This window comes from Parasteatoda tepidariorum, chromosome 1, assembly GCF_043381705.1.
Source record: "Parasteatoda tepidariorum isolate YZ-2023 chromosome 1, CAS_Ptep_4.0, whole genome shotgun sequence".
Taxonomy (NCBI): Eukaryota; Metazoa; Arthropoda; class Arachnida; order Araneae; family Theridiidae; genus Parasteatoda; species Parasteatoda tepidariorum.
The window spans coordinates 84,518,749-84,541,004 of NC_092204.1; the positions used below are offsets into that span (position 1 = coordinate 84,518,749).

A 22,256-nucleotide genomic window follows, 5' to 3' on the forward strand; every position below is an offset into this window, starting at 1 on the left:
AAGCTGTATAGACGTTCGCTAGTAGCCTGAGAACGGGAAGGGCCGATTTGGACCGTGTTTTTTCGTATTCTTGTTTTTTATGTTTGCAAATAAATGTGGGGTGCTTTCTAAATAAACACTTTTTTTCTGTAGTGATGTAGTTCTGGGTAAATGTCAAAAATGTGGACTTCCATTGTTGAAACCCATTGCAGCAGATGTAACTTTCCTTAATATCTTTTAAATGATCTCACGGATTGACACTGAATTTTTTGTAACAGATTGCTACATTTTTTGACAATGTAGCGATTTATCATCTTCTACATTAAGTTGTCTGCAGGCAAAATAAAAAAAAGCATTTTTTTTTCTTTCGTCGTGTAATACTATATTTAACAGTCAGTGGCAATTTTAAGCATAAATATCCCCATTCTTATTCATCCATACGGCATTTCAATTTATAATACTCTATTGTACTTTTTATACTTTAATACTTTTTCTTATCAACTATTTATAATAATGATAATGAATTGTTAAAGTCCTTTTTAAAATTAATTATGTATTATTATGTATTAAAATTCATTACTTCATAATAATTTTTAGCATACTTGACATTAAAATGTTTATATCATCAGTTTTATACTAGTTGAGACAAGAGAGTTTAAATAAATTATTATATAAAGAGGAAATTTAAATTTAAAAATCATTGTCCTAATTCTTTTTATTCTTTTTAAAACAAATAATAAGTTGTTAATGACTCAATTTATGACACGAACTTTATTTTGGGTAACGTAAATGACGCATTTATTATACTATTAATATTCAACCTAGAATATTTATACCATATCATTGCATGTACCCATATTTTTAACAAATATTTTTTTTAAAGTATCAGAGTATTCCTCAATCTATCACGATTAAAACATCGCAGGTTTAAAACCGCTGCTGCTTCAGGAGTTCAACTCAACGTTGTATTTTGTTTTCTTGTGCAAAACCTAAAACACGTAGAAGCTTCATATTACGATTAAAAAAGATAAAAAATTAAAATTCAATTATTTGTTTCAGAGTTATTAACTCTATACTCCTCGTTCTACACCAGTAGAAATTCAACTATACAGTTCAAATTTAATACTATAAATTCTTCATAAATTTATTCTAAATAGATATTTTCAGTAAATAAACAAACAAAAAATGAATAAATAAATAAAATTATGACATTAACTACATACTACGTAAAAAAATTCTGTTTGCCTCAATACCAAAAATGCTGGAATGAATTTTTTTACAGTTCACTTTTATTTTTTTGTGTAGAATGTTCTTTCACAATGTTAGTTTTTAATTAACTGAAAAATTTTAAATGATTGTGATAAAATTTAAATATCATGGAAATCTTTCAATTATATAGTAATAATTTATTGTAAACTGCTAATTATTCCTATAAGAGTGACTAAGAGCTATGCGAAAGTGCAAACAATGGAGCCGATACTATTTTTTTGACACGACCTTATGTATAATTTTTATATTTATTTTCTCTTCAAATTAATGAGTCGCAATTAGAATATTTTATAATATTTCCTAGTCATACAGAGCATTACAAGATGAATAAAGAACTACTAACCTAAGAAAGGCTATTTACATATCAATTTGCGTGGTTGTTTGTGGCTAATTAAAAAAATTTCCATATAAGTCTAAAGTACCTACCTAAATAAATAGGAAATGGAAGGAAAAAAATTGCAAGCAAATTAGTTTCCGTTAATGAAAATTGGAAAGTGTAATTTTAGAGTGCACTTTCAAGCAAATTGAAATCTTATTTTCTCTTACCGTTTATTCATAACGTATCACACAGAAAAAACTTTAAAAGCTAATAGATCCATTATATTTTGTTTTCGAGTGCATTTTTGTTTGCTTTTGAAATAATTGAGAAAACTTTACAATGAAGGTTAAAAATGAAAAATTTCTGAAATTATTGAAATAATGACGCAACTTCAATATCTTCTGTGTCTTTACTTCCAGGTTACTTACTAATTAGATAAAAAAAACTCATTTTGAAAACATTATTAAATTGTATTGGAATGCTGAAATCATTCCAATTGAAAGGACTAATAATTACATTTTTCTTTAAGAACAATTAAAAATAATCGGTCTTCTGTTACACCTTTATTTTTCCACTCCGAACCGCGGAGATGATTAAATTTGATGCAACTGTAATAAAGTGCCTTTTTTTTTATTTTACTTTACATTCTAACACCTCCGTGAAAAATAGAGTTTATACCTCCTTTTCACGATTATAATAGGCTAAACGAAACCATGTTTCTATTCAAACTAAACCATATTACTTCCTGTTTCTTAAGAGTAAAAAAAAATGATATTTCAAATTTTCTGAGTGAAGCTATTTTTTTAGTCGAAGTTAATTCAAAAACTTGGTTTGTTAAAAAAGTTCTTTAATGAAACTATGTTTTTATTTTTTTTTATTTTAATAACGGCAGGCATTGAACTTTCGTTCCTCGCCTTAGAAGATGCCAGAAATGTTGCTCATTTACCCAGTGGGCACCTGTGAAACAAAGTCACGGAGGTGAGCAACATTACCCACGCCACACTGCCACAAATATCCGTTCATAGGGTGGGCCATATTCATACGTTCACACATCCGAGGACAACACAGAGAAAGAGAAACATCTATGCCCAGAGCGGGATTCGAACCCGCAGCCATTGGCCTCGCAGTCGGTACGCTAACCACTCGGCCACCTGGCCGGCAATGAAACTATGTAGACGAAGTTTCATGCACATGCAAGCAATGCACATACTTGTGTATGAGATTTTATATTTTTTACCGAAGCTGCTTTTCGTCAGAAAGCTTCACGTTATTTGGAACGTGTACCTATCCTTCATCAATGCTTTTTTTTTACTAACAAATATACTCAGACGTATCCCTGAAACATATACAGTTTCGCCTTTTTCAGCAATATAAGATTCTAAATTCAACAACAACTTTACACTTTAAGTTAAACCATACTAAATTGGGTTAAATTATTAAACTTAGAATAAATAAAATTTAATAATTTATTCTGATTGTCTAAAACATTTTCTACGTAGTTTATTTGAAAGAAATGAAATGGAGTTAAGGGTATATAGTTTTCTGCATGCATGCAAGCAACGCTCATAGTATTTGTTTTGAATTTAGCTATTTCGGTCAAAACTGCTTTTCGACAGAAAGCCCTACATGAGTTCAATTGTGTACAGTGCGCAAAAAAAATGGACCACCCTTAATAACTTTTGATCTAATGATCGATCTTCGAGTTGTAAGACTCATTCTTAATGATACGAAGGGATATGATGATTAATTAGTGCAGACGACAGATTAACTTATGGAATCATGCACAAATTGAACTTTGAATAAACGTACCTTTTTTACGTAGATTCGGATTTCTAACCCCTAAAGTAGCCGCAATCTGGGAGACATGGTCCTAATAGTTTACTCAGGAGAGTCGTCCAAAGTTTAGACCCCTTAATGCTAATTTAATTTTTTGCTTATTTCATCATATTTCGAGAAAGTTTTAAGAGAATTTAAAGTTTTTTGCACAGAATTATAAAATTGGTTTATCCATGGATAACTCCATGCAAAAAATTAATTTTAATAAATATTTATTATTTTTTATTATTTTATTAAATATTAACAAAAATTTTTTAATTGTCAAGTATACAATTTTTTACATCATTTCAGTGTATGTAATTCGACATGGCAAAATACAAAATTTTGAGCAAAATTGGTTGAATAGTTCTTGAAAAATCGAATTTTAAAAAAGTTATATATTTAAAATTCGATTTCTCAGGAACTGTTCAGCCAATTTCGCTCAAAGTTTGCATTTTTTCATGTAAAATTACACATTAAAATGATGTGAAAAATTGTGTACCTTCCAATTCAAAATTTTTTCGACTATTAAGTATTTAATGAATTAATAAAAAACAATAAATACATACTAAAATGTATTTTTTTCTACAAAATTATCTTTGGATAAACGCATTTTATAAGTGTGTGCAAAAAGTTTTGAATTCCTTTAAACATATCTCGAGATACTGCAAAATACGAAAAAAATATTATTAATGTAATATTAAATAATATTATATTTGGTCAAGGGATCCAAATTTTGGACTTCCATGACCAAACTATGTCAACCATATTTCCTATATTGCGGCTACCCCCTATATTTTGGGGATACAAAATTTAAATACATCGAAAAACAGGTATGTTTATTCAGAGAAAGTACGTTTTTGTGTCTGATTTCATAACTTGAAGTATCGTCTGCACTTATTAATTAGTATTTGAAGTCACCCTCTTGAGCCATTAAAATTGAGTCCAAGAAAGTGAAGATCCAATCATTAGATCAAAAGTTATTAAGGGTGGTCCGTTTATTTTGCGCACTGCAGATATACTTTATCTATCTCGCTATTCTTTCCTTATTTATTTATTTTTTTTACACCCAGACGTTTACCTGAACCATAGAAATTTTTAGGCTCCTTTTCTGAAATATAAGATGCTAAATGTTGCCAAGTTCCCATTCAAGTTTAACTGTTAAGTCTGGTAATTAAGTTAAGACTTGAGATTATTCTATAAAGCTGATAATTAAGTCAGCAATTAAGTCTGTAATTAATTTCTTCTTAAAGTAGCCGAGAAGTATTTTCTTCGTAATTCAATCAAAAAGCAATCAAATGAAGCTAAGAAATCGTAGTTACTTGAACAGAGGCAAGCAATGCTCATATATGTTCCTGAATTTTGTCATTTTTACCTAAGCTGCTTTTCGGTAAAATGCTATTCATTTGAGTTAGAATAACCTTTATAAATCTTTTTTTTTCTCTTACTTTACACCGAGGCATATATCTGAACCATAGATACCATAAATATTTTTGTCTCAATTTCAGTAGTTTATTCAAAAGTCATGAAATGATGTTTGGAAGACGTATTTTCTTGTATGTATGCAAGCAGCGCTTATATTAAGAAGTCTCACATGAGAGAAGATGCTTTCCAATCCTTCACTCGGGACCAAATTATGGGTTAGAAATTCATATTCGGAATGCTCTATAACTATTAAAGTATAATTCATAATGCATGTTACTCTATAACATATCGAATGTCATTCTAATGAGCTTGTGATTTATAATTCATGTAACCAATAAATTGTATTATAATAAAATTGCATTTCTAATATGTTTTGAAACGTTGGAGAGTGATGTTTAATACGAAAGACCACTCATTTTGGTTGTAAAATTTGAAGAGCAGTAAGTAATCATTATAAAAAAATTATATCACAAGAAGTCTAAAGATAAGCTATAAGTTCAAATTGAAAGATAAAATTTTACAACAATATTTGCCTCCTTTCATAGTTGAAATGCAGGTGATTGTCTTTCAAAGACAGAAATGCACCAGATTTTAATTCTATAGAAACACTGAACTAAGATTAAGAAGGAAAAAAAGGATTGGCAGAATGAAAAATGGTCTCATTTGTTCTATGATTCAAGTATAGTATAGTTGTTACCACTAATGCTCGAAAGCCATTAGTATGCACGTTACCTAACAAATCTGCAGATAAACTGAGATAATCCGTTAAGGTGACATATTAGGAGTTTTCCGTCATTTAACTAGGCAACGTGGGCATTAGTGGCTTCCATATCATTAAGATTAAAAAGTTCGTTTCTCTTATGTTATCAACAAGTTTTAAGATTGTTTGATTGAACTTATTGTCGCTGGCCATAGATAATGATAAATAAATAGATGGTATAAAGTTCATTTTCTTAATTGCTCACCAAGAAAAAAGCATGCTCAAACTATCAGAATATGGCAAAATTTAACGATCTTCTAGCTCTATAATACACCGAAAAGCTCGATAATTTTTACCTAAATACTTTAATAATGATTTCGGTAAAATTAACAATAAAATATGGTTTTATAATATACCACATTATGTAATATACCCTATATAATATACATTTATGTAATATACGGTTTTATAATATACCCTATACTACGTTAGTTTTAAAAGAATTTTTTTCTCCAAATCATAATATTTTATAACATTTGATTCTTTGTATTACAGTTAAGTAAGGGATGATTGATTTTTGCAACAAATGTGTTGATGTTTGATTTATAAAATTTTTTAGATAGCGTAAAATAAATAAATTTCCTTGTTACATTACGTGGACTGAAACGTTGATGACCTCTCAAATTGGTGGTACTTTTTACAATAAAATCCATTTTTTCCTAAACATGTTACGGAATGAAACTCTTCATGCACCCTAATTTTTACAGAAATAAATTCATTAAAATGACTGAACCACTTTAATTAAGCAAATATTACTGTAAAAATTACGGTATAATAGTTTACGGTAAAAATGGATTTTGCGGTAGAATGAATTTTACAGATATTGCACCCAATGTAACGGTACTGTATATCGTAATTTGATCCGGAATTTTTTTATAGTGTAGCTAATTTTGAAAATGAAGAAATTTGTTGGAACTTCAGTGGATTAAGCCAGTTAATCTCCAGCTAAAAGTAAACACCAGTTTTTATTTTTTTCACAAAATTGAAGTTGAATTAAAGTTATTCTGCAGTCAATAGATTTTCAATGGGTCATTCTTAACTGTAACAACGCTTCAGATATTTTTCATCTAAGATGAAGTAATTTATTTCAATAAAATTTTTACTTTTGTCTACAAAATAACTGTAGTTTATATGAAGTCATTTTTAAATCACGAATATAAAAAAAAGTAATGACACTTTAAATCTGTAGTTATACTGCAGCTAATTTGAAGCAATTATGCAGCCACTGTTACGGAAGTATGTTTTTTGATGTTCATCCAGAAGAACTTCAGTTACTTCGTATTGTTGTACTGAGAGAGAGAGAGTCTTGTTGCAATCGAACAGAATTTGATTTCTCAATAATAAATCTTCAACTTTTCGTTTACTTTTTTCTTTATTATATTAATTTCTAAGATTTAGAATAGGATTCTATGCATATATATTAATGGTGATGATAACGTACACTATCTATACACTATCTATAATACTTATTTGACAAAATTGTAAATATTTTATTATTTAGAAGCATCCAAAGTTTTTAAGCAATATTTTTACACAATTTAATTTTATTAATAATTTAATTGCTAATTTTATTTTATTAATTTATTATTTATTTATTAATTTATTTATTTACAATGCTAATGCGCAAAATTAAGGTCAAGATATTATTATAATAAAATGTAAGTAGTTAAAACTAATAAGTTTTTTTTCGTGAATTCATCCTAAACTAAAACTATTTTAGAACCCAATTTAGACTTATCATTATGCTTAATCAAAATAAATTTCTAATTTGAGTTTCAAACAACTTTATATCAAAAGAGTTTACTTAAATGAATTTGAAAGTAGATATTTTACTCTAGAATTTTAAAAAATTTACAGTCTGTTTTTAAAAAAATTTTTTAAATGACTTTAAATAATTTAAAACAATATATTTTTATTGCTTAAAGTTAAACATTTTTAAATTAAAAAGTTTACTTTGTTTGAAAAAAATATTGTTCATACTCAATTATAATGATTCTTATTATAATTAATGAGCATAACAAATCAAGAAGATAAGGCAAGCAACGCAAAACCATATTGTTAAAAATTTCTCGGAGAAACGGTTAAATAACTATTTATTTAAATGTTATTTTACCATATTCAACCAAAGTAGTCAAATAACTATAAAAACAGTATTCAAACAGTTGACTATGAGAAAAATCTTTATTGACTGTTTTCACCTACTATGATTAAACAACAAAGAATTTAATCCACAGCAACTAGGTCCATCTTATGAAGCCACTTAATTCCTTGTGTCTGGATACATACTGTAGTCGAGAGGTTCAATCAGTCAAGCTGACGGAGAGCGACTGAGAGGTAGTTTGAATCCCAGCGATGACACCTCAATATTTCAAGCATTCTTTTATCACATGAAGAGTTTCCAGTGTTCCTGTACTCATCAATCAATGTTCCTGGCTATAAAAGTAGATGCCAGAGAGCTGCTTAACACAAAAAGCCTAGAATTTCCCAGCGCTCACGATAGATGGCAATACCATACAATCAAATATTTACTGTAAAATTTTTGAGGTTGGAACTGCTACAAAATTACCGCTGCTTGTGACCTGCAGATCTTCGACCTCAAAATTTCTGTAGCAGTATCAGTCAAGTCACCACAGTCTACAAACAGCATTTTTTTTTACATACATGTATATATATATATATAAATATGGCTAATTTATTAGACGCACTGTAAGATTCTATGTAAAATCTTAATTATCAGTTATCTATTAAGTAAGCTTTATAGTTTTTACTCGGCTGAAACCGGTTTATACCTGTTTATGTTCATGNATATATTTATTTATTTTAGCTGCATCTGCACATTAGCTAGATAAATTGCAGAATAACTGATTTCTACTCTTGAGCAGTAGAATAGTTCCAAAGTAATTAAAATTTAGAGATATCATAGTTTCAAAATTAAGTGATATCATAACTCCAAAGTAATTAAAATGTATCGATATCATAGCTCAGAGACAATTAAAGTTTAGCGATATCATAGTTCCAAAGTAATTAATGTTCAGCGGCTTCATAGTACCGAAATAATTAATGTCTGGCGATATCATAGTTCTTAAGTAATCAGTTGTAGAATCTATGTCAAAACGAATTAATGTGGTCCCAAAATTGCACTGAGTAAGCATTAAATACAAAATAAGAACATGATGGCTTTAATAGTCAAATTTATCTGTTGTATTCCAAAAGATGTGTTTCATTCAATAAAACCATCGGTACAGTATACAGAAAATCTTTTAATAAAATAATTTCTTAAGGAATAATAGCATAATTTTCAGTTTTAATACCATGTTTAATTGTACTTTTAATTTAACAGAATATCAATAAATTGATCATTTAAATTCTTAACTTCGTTAACGTAAAATTAAATTTCAATACATTTCATTAAATCGTATTTACTCGTGAATTTAGACGTGGCGAAAAATAAAGTAAAATGTTTCCCGAATAACTAAAAGCTCTTCATGAATTACGAAATTATAACGATTTCATTCTCAGTATTGATATTTGAAATTCCAATCTCTAGCCATCTATGACTTGCAAATGCAAAGTATCGTGGATAGCAATAGTTAAATGATTAAACGGAAGTGAATATCGGATGTCTTCTTATACAGAAAAGTGATTGTAGATAACCGAACTACATCTTCAAATTTTCAAATTGTTGAGAATTTAAAGAGCTACTTTCAAAATTGATGTTTTTAATGTAACTGAAACCAGAAATAAATTTGAAAACAAAAATCATATCAAATGATGGTTTTACGCAGAATTTAGAAGCAACTATCCAAAATGTGCTAAATAATAATAATTTAGACTACAAACAAATAAACTAAATTATCAAAATAATTTAACATTTCGAAAGGATTTACTTTTTTTAATTTCTAGATACTTAGAAATGCTATTTTTTGAATTCTTAGATTATTTTTAAAAGGTTCATTTTAATGTTTAGATGATATCTATAATATTATAACCTAACTAAAAATCGAAATTTTTAATGCAAATAATAATAATAATGTTTAATTCAATGTAATGTTAAATGTAATATAATAATATAATGCAATGTAATATTGATATAATGTAATGTAATACAAATGTCATTTTTATTGCAATATTAATGTAATAATATTTAATATTATAATAAAATTATAACTGTTTGACCGGTATGAAACATCTATAATTTATTTGCGGTGTTTGTAATGCGCAAACTAAGGTTTTTTTTAAAAATAATTCAGTTTATAAAAAGAAATGAATAGTGATCGAAAATTTCCTCTTTCTATTACTTTATTCAATAATATATAACAAGGACCGCAATTTTAATCACTCTAATATCAAATAAAATTCTTTATTCTGATTCTAAGAGCTCTAGAAAGTCCAAGGAAGTAATAAAGCATGTTTTAATTTAATGAACCCACGTTTCCAGAATTCTGTCTATTGATTCGAAAAAGAACCTAATTATTTTAATAAATTGGCAAGTATTGTAAGTATATTTGAATATTATTTAGTAATATTATATCCATCTTTAGAAATAAATATGAATTTTTTGTTCAGATATTCAGTAAAATGTCGCTAATAGAGTCGAATAAGTAACCGAGAAAATATGGTTATCTATAAATCTATTGTATTTTATTTATGACCCATGCAATTTTGCATTTTCATTCATATCTTTCTTACTTCTCAAAATTATTTAAAAATTCTTAGACGTACCATAATTTTACACCTTTACATAAAAAAGCTTTATACTTCAAGGCATTTAACAAATTCTCTTCATTTTCCTAAAAAAAATATCAAATTACGTATGTACTTAAAGAAAGTACAGAAATATCTCCAAAATTATTACGCAACATTTAAATATCAATAATAACTTGAATATGTTATTAATGCGTCTATTTCAAATTCATGTTGTTAAAAAAATAAGAAATTACGTATCGAACAAATCTCAGCAAAAGTAATTTTTTGAAACAGTTTTTCTATTGTGTTTTTGTTCAATTTTTGGCAAACTGTACAATAAACTTTAAAAAAGGGTTTTCTAAAATCGAGCAAAAATGTGTCAACGAAGCAAACATAATCAAATTTGAAAACCCCATGTATTCGCTAAGCATTATTGAGCATTTTGAGAGTATCACTATAAACCAACAACTGAGGCATGGGGTTTTTATATTCGATTATATTTGTTTCAGAGCCATTTTGACACATTTACGCTAAATTTTGCTAAGCACTTTTTTGCAGTTTGCGTCTAGGGATACGTAGTTTAAAAAAATTTGTGAATGTCGATATATTTTTCTCTTTTTATATTTCAAAAGGTCCTTTTAATCTTATCCCAACTAAATTTGAAAATAACTAACAATGGAAGATAAAAAAAAACAAAGAAATAGTTGGTTCATCCGTTGTAGTGTTTTAGTGCTAAATGACTTATCATGCTTATAAAACTCAGTTAAGTAATTCAGTTAAGTAATAATTGAAATTTGCTAAATTTCCATCTGGACCTAAGCCTCATATCATGATGAAGGATTCCTAAGCACAGAATTCTAGTTCATAAAGCTTTAGCTTGTCACAAAATTACGTGACATTGCAGTTCAACTTACTGATATATTTTAATTATTGCAACATATTTTTTTAATATCATCCATTATTTATTTTTAACCTCCTTTGTGCTTTTTAATCTTTCGAAATCTGATGATAATTCAACTAATTAAAGAACAATATTTAAATCCTTCCATACCTAATCATATTTATATATTATTTCAATCAAAGAATACCCCAGACACTTCATTCAGCATTTGGTTTGAAAAAATATTTACAACATTCTTTTACTCTTTTATTCAAACCTCACTTATGACTGACTAAATGATACTTTTAAAATACTGTATTTTATGAGTTATTCAATGCGCTATTCAATTTATATGAATTAAAGTTTGATTATAAACAATATATATATATATATATTGTTTGTNTATCTATATTTATAAAATAAAATGCATGGAATACTTATTTGACATAACTGTAAATATTTTATTATTTAGAAGCATCCAAAGTTTTTAAGTAATATTTTTACACAATCTAATTTTATTAGAAATTTAATTACTAATTTTATTTTATTAATTTATTATTTATTTATTAATTAATTTATTTATAATGCTAATGCACAAAATTAAGGTCAAAATATTATTATAATAAAATGTAAGTAGTTAAAACTTTTTTTTCTTTAATTCATCCTAAACTAGAACTATTTTAGGACCCAATTTAGACTTATCATTATGCCTAATCAAAATAAATTTTTAATTTGAGTTTCAAACAACTTTATATCAAAAGAGTTTACTTAATTGAATTTGAAAGTAGATATTTTACTCTAGAATTTTTAACTTCAATGATAAATTTCAGTCTGTTTTTAAAATTTTTTTTAAATGACTTTAAATAATTTAGAACAATATATCTTTATAGCTTAAAATTAAAAATTTTTAAATTAAAAATTTTAACTTGTTTGAAAAAAATATTTTTCTTACTCAATTATAGCGATTATTATTATAATTAATAAGCATAAGATTCATGGAACTGGTTGTTTTGGAAATGGATTCTAAAAGTTAGAAAAACCACTGACAAATCAAGAAGCTAAGGCAGGCAACGCAAAACCATATTGTTAAAAATTTCTCAGAGACACGGTAAAATAACTATTTATTTAAATTTTATTTTACCATATTCAACCAAAATAGTCAAATAACTATAAAAACAGTATTAAAACAGTTGACTATGAGACAAATCTTTATTGACTGTTTTCACCTACTATGATTAAACAACAAAGAATTTAATCCGCAGCAACTAGGTTCATCTTACGAAACCACTTGGTTCCTTGCATCAGGATACATACTGTAGTTGACAGATTTAATCAGTCAAGCTGACGGAGAGCGACTGAGAAGTAGTTCGAATCCCAGCGATGACACCTCAATATTTCATACATTCTTTTATCACATGAAGAGTTTCCAGTGTTCCTGTACTCTTCAATCAATGCCCCTGACTATAAAAATAGATGCCACATAGCTGCTTAACACAAAATGCCCAGAATTTCCCAGAGCTCACGATAGATGGCATTGCCATATAATCTAATATTTACTGCAAAATTTTTAATTTTTGAACTACTACAAAATTACCGCAGCTTGTGACCTGCAAATCTTCAACCTCAAAAATTCTGTTGCAGTATCAGCCAAGTCACCACAGTCTACAAACAGCATTTTTTTATATCTTACTATATATAAAATTCTAATGATGGTGTAGCAGTTTTCCATTGTTGTCGGTGCATTTTTATTGGCCAGAAAATCACGTGGTGTGATCCAGTTTTTCCTCATTCGTCTCCTTATTGCTTTGGTAGTAGTCAGCATAAAATTAATAAAAGTCATGCTTCTCTATAAATATTTTTGAATCCCTAACTTAAAGTTATTTTCCTGTGCTGCTATTATTACGCTTTTAATTCAAGAGTTTAAAACTAAGAGAATTGCTGTTTTTTTATTAGTATTATAATCTAAATATGCCTTACATTTCAAGATAAAGTTATTTAGAAAGGTGGTCTAACAATTATTATTTTTGAGCAAATAACATTAATATACTGTTATAAATTACAGTTAAAGAGACCTGTTAAATGATTTAGAACTTAAGGATCAGCTTCATGCACAATGAGATGCAGGCAAAAAAAAAAAATTTAATATATCCTACCGTTTGGCAAGCGAAAATAATAAATTAAGAATGTGAACTCATCAAATTTGTTTCAACAATATAACGTTATAACAACATAAATGTTATTTAAAAAAATGATTACTTAGAAAAATCACTTCTGTTTACCAATAGATCTAAATATCTAATATATATAATTCTCTTACGTGGCTCCCAAATTTTGGCTGTATTTCTTTTCCGCCGGTGGCAACGTTTGCTTTGTTTTGCTTACGCTACTATTTCTGTTACACGGCGAATCGACCCATGATTGCCGCTAAAAATGTCACATGCCAAATCTATCTGAGGTGACTCAACATATAGCGCTTTTAAAAACGGAAACTGAAATAACCAGAGAGCATCAGCTGCGGCAATCTCATACTATTAAGCTAGGCAGAAGTGAGTAGTCTTTGTCGATAGATCTCTATTTTAGTATTTTGTCGAAAGCGCTTTTTTTCACGAATTTATATATTACGAATTTATTTGACGATTTTTGATTTATATCACGAATTATACTATAGCACATTTCTAATAGGTTTAACGAATTACATGTCATTTATTTGAATTCAAATTTATTTTAATGACTTAGTATTTACTAAAAAGATGTAATTTTTTTATATGGATTTGAATGATTGTTTTGAATTCTTAGAATTGTGTGCATTTGCAATGTACCTAAGTTAGTAGCGAGCGAAGCGATCTTGGTACGCGAAGCAAACCATATAAGATTGCGTAGCAATTTTCGGGGGTTGGCGAGCGTTAGCGAGCAGGGGGAGCAGCCCACTAGTACATAAATATATAAATCTTCTGAAGGTTAATTTTAACTGGATCTACACATTAGCTAGGTAATATGCAGAATAACGGATTTCTACTCTTGAGCAGTAGCATAGTTCCTAAGTAATTAAAATTTTGAGATATCATAACTCCAAAGTAATTTAAATCTGTCGATATCACAGTTCAAAGGCAATTAAAGTTTAGTGATATCATAGTTCCAAAGTAATTAATGTCTAGCGACATCATAGTTCTAAAGTAATCAGTAGTAGTACCTATGCCAAAACGAATTCATGTGGTCCCAAAATTGCACTGAGTGAGCATTAAATACTAAATAAGAACATGATAGCTTTAATAGTCAAATTTATCTGTTGTATTCCAAAAGATGTGTTTCATTCAATAACTCATCGGTACAGTATACAGAAAATCTTTTAATTAAATAATTTCTTAAAGAATAATAGCATTATTTTCAGTTTTAATACCGTATATAATTTTACTTTTAATTTAACAGAATATCAATAAATTGTTAATTTAAATTCTTAACTTCGTTAACGTAAAATTAAAGTTCAATACATTTCATTAAATCGTATATACTTGTGAATTTAGACGTGGCGAAAAATAAATTAAAATTTTTCCTGAGTAACTAAAAGCTCTTCATGAATTACGAAATTATAACAATTTCTTTCTCAGTGTTGATATTTGAAATTCCAATATCTAGCTATCCATGCGTTGTAAATGCAAATCATAGTGGATAGCAATAGTTAAATGATTAAACGGAAGTGAATATCGGATGTCTTCTTATACAGACAAGTGATCGTAGATAACCGAACTACATCTTCAAATGCTCAAATTGTTGAGAATTTAAGCTACTTTCAAAATTGATGTTTTTAATGTAACTAAAACCGGAAATAAATTTGAAAACAAAAATTATATCAAATGATGGTTTTACGCAGAATTTAGAAGCAACTATCAAAAATGTGCTAAATAATAATAATTTAGACTACAAACAAATAAACTAAATGATCAAAATAATTTAACAGTTCGAACTGATTTACTTTGTTAATTTCCAGATACTTAGAAATGATATTTTTTGAAATTTTTAATGCAAATAATAATAATAATTCTTAATTCAACGTAATGTTAAATGTAATATAATAATATAATGCAATGTAATATTGATATAATATAATGTAATACAAATGTCATTTTTATTGCAATATTAATGTAATAATATTTAATATTATAATAAAATTATAAATGTTTGACCGGTATGGAACATCTACAATATAATTTGTGGTGTTTGTAATGCGCAAACTAAAGTTTTTTTTTTAAATAATTCAGTTTATAAAAAATAAAAAAATAGTGATCGAAAATTTTCTCTTTCTATTACTTTATTCAATAATATATAACAAGGACTGCAATTTTAATCACTCTAATATCAAATAAAGTTCTTTATTCAGGCAGCAGATTCTAAGAGCTCTAGAAAGTCCAACGAAATAATAAAGCATGTTTTTTAATTTAATGAACCCACGTTTCCAGAATTCTGCCTATTGATTCGAAAAAGAACCTAATTATTTTAATAAATTCGCAAGTATTGTAAGTATATTCGAATATCATCCATTATTTATTTTTAACCTCCTTTGTGCTTTTTAATCTTTCGAAATTCGATAATAATTCAACTAATTAAAGAACAATATTAAAATCCTTCCATACCTAATCATATTTATATATTATTTCAATCAAAGAATACCCCAGACACTTCATTCAGCATTTGGTTTGAAAAAATATTTACAACATTCTTTTACTGTTTTATTCAAACCTCACTTATGACTGACTAAATAATACTTTTAAAATACTGTATTTTATGAGTCATTCAATGCGTTATTCAATTTATATGAATTAAAGTTTGATTATAAACAATATATATATATATATATATATATTACATAATGTTTAAAATTCATTACCAAATTCGAAAATGATTTTCTTTTCTTAATGACTGATGGAAGAAATCTATTTGCAGCGTCAAACCAGGAAATTTTTGGAATGTAAACAACTTCAGCTGCAGCCCCTGTGCCTTTCGATTCTTTAATTTTCTGCAACTCTTGTTTAAAAGCTGTTCTTATGCTATTGATCTTGTTATTCACGTCTGCCGGTCCAACTCGGGGCATATTCATGGCTTTTGCTATTCGCAAAAACGCTGAGTCCCTGGCATCTTTGTTTTTATATTCTTCATGCCTGACATTCCACAAAACTTCTTCTTTCTCATAAAACTGAACAAATTCCAAAGTTTTTTGGTCATCGAATTTACTATTCCTAGCTTCCATTTTCAACTATCTATCTTGCAGCGCTAATTCAAGTTTAAAAATGAATTTTGAAGAACTCGGAGGAGATTTGTGAAAACCCTAGCGGCNTATATATATATGTGGGGTTGGCGAGGTTACTAAATTACTAAAAATGAATATCGGTACTGCTTCTAGGTACATACGAAATTATCAGAGAAGAAATGAAAGACGAAACTGTTGTGGAATTGAAGTGAAGAAGTAAAATCCTCGACGCGTGAAGCGTGGGTGCATTTGAAACAGCGTTGATGAACATTATAGAATAACTCTTTGTGACCATAAATTTTAAACACTTACATCATGTTTACAAAATTTGAGCTTAAGGTATGTTTAGTTTTCTTTATGTATGTATATATATATATACATTTACACTGTTTATATTTAAATATTTATTCGTATAAATTGAATTATGTTACAAAAACTTAAAATAAAGCCTTGAAAAGGTTTTGTATTGAAGTTTGCTTTGCAAACTTTTCGTCATCTTCAAAAAATGTTTATGAATATTAAATGTGCTAAAAATTTGCTTAAAAGTGATACATACTAAGAGGAGATATTGTTTGTTTTCTTCAAAAGAATTCTGATGACATAAGACATATTTCCTATTGATATGGTGCAGCAAAGAAAACTGGAATACATTAAAACCAACAAAAGGCGAAAATGAATAGATATGCAAAAGTGTTTTAAGCACTGCGTGAGAATAATTCTGAAAAACATTTTAGCAAAATGCTTTTCTAATGTTTTTCACAAGGATACGTGTCAAGCATGCAGAGTAAGTGAGAAGTATACTTATTTTTTTTTATTAGAAAAACTTTAGAAAAATAAATTATTATCGCATAAATTTGCAACAAAAATAACACTGTACATAATTGAACTTAGTTCCTGTCACTTAGGAGAAACTATGTAATTCTGTATAAAAAGCTGCTTGATTCATACATATCATATAACTCAAAATTTTACACCACTTTTTTTGTTGTAATAAAGATACTATCAATTTTCTAGATGTCAATGTCAGTTGCGCATATTGGTAGAAGCGAAAATTTATTTACTTTGTACACAAGGAACTTTTAATAAATAAAAACTAATAAACTATTAAATCAGACATTTTGGTTTTATTCTCATTCGATTTAGCGTAATAATACCAATAGGTAAAAATACCTCAATTTCCAAGATAGCAATGTTAGATACAAGTATAAATAAGAAATTAAAAAAAACAGTACTTTTCATACGTAAAACCTAAATATTAGTCACTAGATTCACTGTAAAAAAATCAGAAAAATGCTGGATAGCAATCATTCAAATTTACTACCTTACCCTTTTAGAAATGGATTATGAAATACTCCTATGTCTTAAAATCATCTTCATATCGATGACAATTATTTTTTTACTATTCAGCTCCATATATGTGCAAGTGAATAGTTCAGAATTTTTATTTGCAGTTGAATAAAGATCATAAAATTCACACAATTAAACGGATATAATTAACAACGTCTGGGATTCCTTTTTTTTCCTTTTGCGAACAGCTTTGAGAAACTATGAGATAATAGCACCAGACAAAAAAACGTAATATTAGCCAGAAATTATGATAAATAATGAGAAATGGTAACCCGTTGCGAGCAACCGTTTTTGCAATTAAGCAAACCTATCGGCAATATCGAACCGCGAAATTGCCTTTCGATTTAAGGACAGAGTGGAAGTTATACTGATGGCGTTATATCCTAAGTATGAACTGAAGTTCAGGTATGAATTCTTATTCAGACTACCATGCTCACAAAATAAAGGTTGGTTTTGTAGCCCACCTAGAAAGTGTTTACTTATTTTATACCACTCTAGTATTCTAGCAGCAATGTAACGTTATAGCGTTTTAGTATAAAACGTCAGGTGGTCACACAAATTACCTGTTCATTGTTTGAAAACTTTTACAATTTTACATATGCATATACTTATATTATTCATTTGTGACGACATGTCATCTGCAGTTTAATAATTTAGAAGAAAGGCTGTTGATATTGTGGTATCTGTGTATGCAGACTTTTATAAAATTAGGCTTTGTTATGACTTCAGATTAAACTTTTCAATGTTATATTTTAAGTAATTTTTGTGTTCTCTAGTTATAGTTGGCAGTGTATGGTCCAACCAATAGCCTCATGGCTTACAGAGTTGGTTGTTCGCCACGTTGCTATTACATTATCCATATTTTTTCTTTCAAAAGGTATGCGTTATTGTTGGCTGCTGATGAATTACAACACATTTTATTATTTTTATATTTGTTTATATAAACATTTATGTTTCTGCTGGTCAAATAATAAATTATTGAAGGTTTAAAAATTGGTTTTTTTGAATGTGAGCTATTAAATAAAGAAAATCGTAACCGTAGGTTATTATTTAAATATCAATCGTTATACTTTTATGAACATTTAAGTTTTTAAGTAACAAGCAAAGAAAAAAAACTACCTGAAATTTTAGATACGCTAATCACAATTTACTTGAATTTATTAATAAACTCGTAACTTACAAAATGGCTTTGCGAAAAGCTGGGAACAATATTTGACTACTCAAATCTGCTTTAGAATTCAGGAACAAGTTATCATTAACCAAGTCATAGTGATGACAGAAATTATATATTTGAAGACTCCGCATCTGATTGCTTTCGAACATAGATTCCTGCAACTGTAATCATCAGCTTTTCGAACTAATATTTCATTTAAACTGCTCAATTTACATTGGTCTATAAATACATGAAACTGTAATCTCCTGATGTATTGGCGAAGATAGTAGAAAGCAATCATGCATAGTAATGGCTAAATGATTACTCGGGTATGGAACACGTGTTTCAGATGCTGCGGTGATTTGCCATTCTTGTGTATGAATGCTTGAGCAACGAAAGCTGTCATATTTGCTTATCATTATTGCAGCCTTAATAAATTATGTAATTGGGAAGATAAATATATTGTGATGTAAATTTGTGTTCAGAAATCAGAAAAAAAACTAAACTTTGTCCTTCAAATGAATGAAATTCAATATTTTCAAATAATTGGTTAAATTATATTAAGTAAAAATTGTATTTTGGTTACATAATCAACATAATTGAACCTTCACGATTTTCTAAAATTCGTTTTAAACTTAACATTGACTTTCTATTTTTTCATTATATAACAAAAATAATATAATATAATTAATAATAATAATATAATTAATAATATAACAAATATTGGTTGTATCATTATTTTTAAAAATAATAATTTTAGCATTTTTATAAATATTTAATTAGTAATAATTAAATAATTATGTTAAATTAATATATAAATACAATCATGTAACGTAATGGTTAAATAATTACTCAGAAATGGAAAATGCGTTTCAGATAATGCTGAGATTTGTTACTCTTGCGTATGAATGCTTGGACAACGAAGGCTTTGTTTATAATAATTGAAGTTTTAGCAAATTATATGATTCCGAAGATAAATATACTACCATGTACAATAAGGACAGAAAAGAAAAATATCCAAAATTTGCCATTCAAATTAATAGAATCCAATATTTTCAAATAAGTTATTTTTTTTTAAATTGAGTTAAATAAAACAGATTTGTTATTCCTATAAACATGGTAATTGTACCTTCAGAATTTCTACATTTCATTATAAGTTTAAGATTGCTTTCCTATTTTCTTTATTATTAACAAATTGTTATGGATTATTAATATAATTAATAATGACATTAATATACTTAAAAATATTATTACCATTATTAATAATAATTACTATTATCCAAAAATTATTATAAATATTAATCTCAGTCAAGTAAATTTAGAGAATTTATTTTCTATGATGCATTTATAAAATTACTTATACTTTATCTTAGAGAGAATGCAAAATAACAACCGTTTTATCTTAGCTTATATTCTTTTTGTTTGAATTAAAAAATTGCATCTCATTTAAGAGAAAAAACACTTTTTTTCTGATATAAAATTTATATTTTTATGAAATATCATTTAAATTTATGTAATCATTGTGTAAATATTTATTGCTACAAGTTACAGCAATGTATAATCATTTAGAAAAGAGAAAATTGGTTGAAAACTAAACATCCCAGTTTTAAGAGATTTAGAAGTAAAAAAAATTTTTTTTTTCTTCTCGTATCATTAAAAAGAGTTTTGATGCATAGTTTTTTAAAGCATGAAAAAGGTTTAAAGATATTTTAAAATTCATTAATTTGCAGCATTTTATTAAAACTAAAGAAAGTTTTCTATTTTTTAACTATTATTCATTTTTTTTCTTCTGAATAATGCATAGATTATACATTCACAATTCACAGTTTAATGTGATTTTAGGTTAAATTAAGGTTGAAAATATGTTTGGAATAATTTTTGAAAATTTTATTATTTGCGTCTTCATGTTTAACGCAAATTGGTTTTACTTGAAAAGTATTTGTGAATGATTTAGATATAATTTCATTGTAGATTACATCTTTAATTATATATACATGCAAAATTGTAACTACAATTTAATTTGCATTAATTGCATTAAATGTAACTTATATTATTTTTTTATTAAAAAATAAAATTTTAGCTTATTTGAATTTGTATTAAATAAAATATTGATAATGAAAAATTCGATATTTTCCCATTTATATGTTATTAACACTCTTTTTTTGAATGTCATACAATAAAATTTTAAAATTAATTATAGAATAAATTTTGCTCTACAATTATTAACTATTAACTAAATATATTAAAATGAATTTTGTTTCATGCAAATCCACCATATTTTTTATTGATTTAGTAATTGTTGCTTTTAATATACCCGTTTGCGAAAATTTTAAAAATCATGATTCATTCATTTAATTATCTGTATGTGCTTTATTTTAACCATTATTATTGCTTACAAATCATTTCTCATATGATAAAATGTTACTTGCAATTAATTCTTTGGTTTATGTCACCAGGTTTACTTTTTAAATCTAATTCTTTTTAGCACAAATTTAATTGCTTTTTTTATTTCAGAATTTATATTGCATATTTTATACCATTTTGAAGCGTAAATATTTAAAGAAACCTAAATTTCAGAGGTATCTAACATCTATAAAATTCTGTCTAAGACTGTCATATTTTGAGCTTAAATTAAATGCTTCTTTGATCTTCATCTGCTTATTTTAAGCATGGCGTGGTTTATAATTTACAGCATTTAATATGTTTCCTCAACCACAATAACTTTTAAAGCTTATTAAATTCATATTGAGTAGTGTTAAATTTAAAATTAAGCAATTAAAATAGATAATATATGCGCAATATTTAATATGCAAAATAAATGCTTTCGACTTTAAATATTTATATTGTATTTTAAAATAAAAGTTTAATTACTTATTCTTGAAAATAAGCTTCAGTATTGCCAAAAATTTGTAACAGAAATTTAATAATTATTTTTAACTTTGATCATATTGCACTTAGTTATATATTTAAGAATTCATTTAGGCTTCCTTTTTGAAACGACATCTAAACACAAGATGCGTATTATTTTTAAAAAAATTATAAGTTATACTTTTTATTTAGATCATAAAACCTTAATACGGTTTATTTCAATTTAGTTACTTTTTAAGACTTAGTGTTTTTTATATTTTATTCATAAAACATAGTACCAACAGGAATTAACTTTAGATACATTAGACATACGTTGCTTTTTAAGTATTTCAAACGCATGAATTCTGTAAGCGAAAATTTGAAGCACGTAAAAATTAAAGCACGTAAAAATTAAAGATTATCAAAATATAGAAATTTTAATGGCACTTAATGGTTCAACAGATTTTTATTTCCAACGTTTTATTTTTTAAATTTTTTAATAAGAATGCAAAAACAATAAATGAATATATACAC

At 27.0% G+C, this 22,256-nt stretch overlaps 1 long non-coding RNA gene across 1 annotated transcript in view; it reads left to right on the forward strand.

The window, feature by feature from the left end:
- LOC139426993 (uncharacterized) overlaps positions 1 to 17,088 on the forward strand; it is a 91,801-nt gene extending 74,713 nt beyond the window's left edge. Inside the window, exons 2-3 of the long non-coding RNA XR_011638127.1 lie at positions 16,529 to 16,714; positions 16,964 to 17,088. This is a non-coding gene — a long non-coding RNA (uncharacterized lncRNA). The remainder of the gene's footprint in view (positions 1 to 16,528; positions 16,715 to 16,963) is intronic.
- Positions 17,089 to 22,256: the final 5,168 nt, after the last annotated feature.